The sequence below is a fragment of the Mandrillus leucophaeus genome, unplaced genomic scaffold (assembly GCF_000951045.1).
Source record: "Mandrillus leucophaeus isolate KB7577 unplaced genomic scaffold, Mleu.le_1.0 Scaffold123, whole genome shotgun sequence".
In the NCBI taxonomy this organism is placed as follows: Eukaryota; Metazoa; Chordata; class Mammalia; order Primates; family Cercopithecidae; genus Mandrillus; species Mandrillus leucophaeus.
Window position 1 is genome coordinate 551,189 of NW_012100654.1, and position 3,819 is coordinate 555,007.

The following is a 3,819-nucleotide window of genomic DNA, read 5'->3' on the forward strand; positions in this document are numbered from 1 at the left end:
GAAACCCCGTCTCTACTAAAAATACAAAATTAGCCCAGCGTGGTGGTGCATGCCTGTAATCCCAGCTACTCAGGAGGCGGAGGCAGGAGAATCACTTGAACCCAGGAAGTGGAGGTTGCAGTGAGCTGAGATCACGCCATTGTACTCCAGCCTGGGCAACAAGAGCTAAACTCCATCTCAAAAAAAAATAAAAATAAGTTCTTTCTAACACCTCCCTACTGAGACCCCCATCATGCCCTATGACATGTACGAGCTCTCTCTCCCTCTCTCTTTCTCTTTCTGTCTCTCTCTCTTTGATGAGTAATAAGCTTGAATGTGCTCAATCACAAGTACATTGCTGGTGGTCTTTGGCTGTGGGAGGAGGGGAGGGATGACTGTCCCCTTTAAAGGGCACCTTGGAGATCTGTGCGCCCTAGAATAATATTAAGAGGCACAGTGACTCAGGGAAGTGGGTCCATTCTGTGTGGGGTGTGTAGAAGGTAGAGGGACAGAAAAACTTCAGAGGATGATAATAATAATGGACACCAACAACCTATTACATCAAGTCCTCAACACTGACACTGCTTTCTGAAGTGGTTACCATCATCAATCCCCTTTTGCAGATGACAAAACCTAAGTTCTAGCTGGGCATGGTGGCACACACCTGTAGACCCACCTACTTGCAAGGCTGAGGCGAGAGGATCACTTGAGTCCAGGAGTTCAAGTCCAGCCTGGACAACATAGCAAGACCCTACTTTGAAAACGAAACCAACCGAAAAAAAAAAAACCCAGAGGCTCCAAGAAGTCAATTTACTTGCCTGGGTTCCTGGAGCTCTCAGGAGGCAGGATTTGCACCAAGCCTGACTGGTAATTTTCCTCCCGGCTGCCCCTAGAGGTGCTGAGTAGTCATTGTGACAGTACCATTACACAAAGGAAGCTCTTGGGATCACAATGGGCAGGGCAGACCACACTTGGATGCAGCTTGGGAAGGAACACGAGGGTCCTCTGAGAGACCAGGGACAGAGGGAGATCCAAAGATCTAGTCTGTAGCTAAGTGCGTTTTCTAAGACTCATTGATTCACACGCCATCCCTTGAGGTAGGTACACTGTCCTTGTCCCTGATGTACAGAGGTGAAGACTGAGGCTCATGGGAGCTTAATTACTTATTCCAACATTACCTGGCTAGTAATCTCAGTTGCTGGATTCTCTGATGACCCATTTTGGAGGTCATATTCAACTCTCAACTATTTCAGGTGGCAAACTGATTCTAAAAGCTACAAACTCAGCCAGGCGCGGTGGCTCACACCAATAATCCCAGCATTTTGGGAGGCCAAGGCGGGTGGATCACCTGAGGTTAGGAGTTCGAGACCAATCTGGCCAACGTGGCGAAACCCCATCTCTACTAAAAATACAAAAATTGGCCGGGCATAGTGGTGGACACCTATAGTCCCAGCTACTCTGGAGGCTCAGGTGGGAGAATCGCTTGAACTTGGGAGGCAGAGGTTGCAGTGAGCCGAGAAAAAAAAAAAAGAACAAACTTACACACTGAAAAATTGTGGTTTCATTAAAACACGCACACCTCTTCATCCATGTTTTCTTTCTTTCTATTTTCGTGATGGTGTCTCACTCTGTCACCCAAGCTGGAGTGCAGTGGTGTGGTCTCGGATCACTGCAACCTCTACCACCCAGGTTCAAGCAGTCCCCCTGCCTCAGCCTCCTAAGTAGCTGGGATTACAGGCGCATGCCACCATGCCTGGCTAATTTTTGTAATTTTTTTCTTTTTTTTTTCTTTTTCCTTCTTTCTTTTTTGTTCTTTCTTTCTTTTTTTTTTTTTTTTCAGGCTGGAGTGCAGTGGCATGATCTCAGCTCACTGCAACCTCCGCCTCCTGGGTTCACACAATTCTTCTGCCTCAGCCTCCTGAGTACCTGGGACTACAGGCGTGTATCATGAGACGCCTGGCTAATTTTTGTATTTATGGTAGAGATGGGGTTTCACCATGTTGGTCAGGCTGGTTCCAAATTCCTGACCTCATGATCCACCCACCTCAGCCTCCCAAAGTGCTGAGATACAGGCATGAGCCACCACACCTGCCAATCAATTGTATTTCTAAGAACTAACAACAAACCATATTGAATTGAAAATATGATTACAGTATCATGCACAACAGCATATAAATACGAAATACTTAGGGATAGTTTTAACAAAATATGTGCAAGATCTTTATATGAAAAACTATAAAACATTGCTGAGAAATTGTAAAATGAAATAAATGGAAAGATATACCATATTTATGGATTGGGAGAGTCCATATTATTAAGATGTTTCTTTCTGCTCATTGATTTTTGGATTCCGTGCAACCCCAGTGAAAAATCCCAGCATGTTTGATGGCAAAAAAAAGAAAAAAAAATTCTCTTAATTTTTTTATATTTGATATATTTTTTAAATTTCACCTTTCCTGATGGATAATTTGCTTGATGTAGAAATCTGGGTTGTTAATAATAATTATTATTTTTGAGATGGAGTCTTACTCTGTCACCCAGGCTAGAGTGCAGTGGCATGATCTTGGCTCAAGCGATTCTCCTGCCTCAACCTCCTGAGCAAGCTGGGACTACAGGCGTGTGCCACCACACCTGGCTAATTTTTCTGTTTTTAGTAGAAATGGGATTTTACCACGTTGGCCAAGCTGGTCTTGAACTCCTGACTTCAGGTAATCCAACTGCCTTGACCTCCCAAAGTGCTGGGATTACAGGTGCAAGCCACTGTGCCTGGCCAATTTTCTTTCAGCAGTTATAAAATGTGGTCCCACTTCCTTTTGGCTTTCATGGTTTCTTATGAGAAATCTGTAGTTTGAATTGTCCCTTTATAAGTAAGTGTTGCTTTTCTCTGGTGGCTTTCAAGACTCTTATCTTTCATTTGTACGAGTTTTATCATGATGTATTTAGATATAGATTTCTTTGGGTTTATCCTGTTTAGGGTTCACTGAGTTTCTTGCATCCTTAGATTTATGTCTGTGTTGAAATTGGGATATTTTCAGCCATTAGTTCTTCAAATATATTTTTATCCCTGCACCCTTTCTCCTTTTCGTCTGGGACTGTGATGACAAAAAGACTAGATATTATTGTCACATGGTTCCCTGAAACTCAATTAAGTTTAATTTTTTTTCCTGCCAGTTGTTTAGATTGGATGATTTCTGTTGCTCTGTCTTCAGATTCATAGACTTTTTAATCTGTCATCTCCATTCTGCTATTGAGTCTGTCTGATGCTTTTTAAAATATTGGTTATTGCATTTTTCAGTTCTAAATTTTCCATTTTGTTGTTATTTATATCTTTTGTTTTTTTTTCCTGAGCCTTTCTATTATTTTATTCATTTCAGGAATATTTTCTATTACTGGTAGGGACATTTTCATAAGAGCCATTTATCAGCTCAGTGCTGGTATCTATTGATTGTCCTTTCTTACACAAATGTAGATTGTCTTGGTTGTCATATGCTGTTATTTTATATTGTATTCCAGACATTTTTAATATTATAAGTCTCTTGGTCTTGTTTAAACCTTACAGCAAAGGTTGACATTTTCATCAGGCAATTGACCTGATTGGATTCAGGCTGCAAGTTCCTATCAGCATTGTATGGGGTTGGTTTCAATGTCAGTTCCATTTTCAAAGTGTCCTGCCACCCAGTGTTCTCTCCGTAACTTGAAATGTCCCACAATTCAGTTCTCAAAGCCTATGGTGTGCTGTTTAGGGTCATATCCATAGGTGTGTAGCTTTGAGTGAGATCAGTGATTTATAAACAACTTTGTGGGGTTGCATTCCCAAGTTCCTTCCTCTGTGCAATCTCA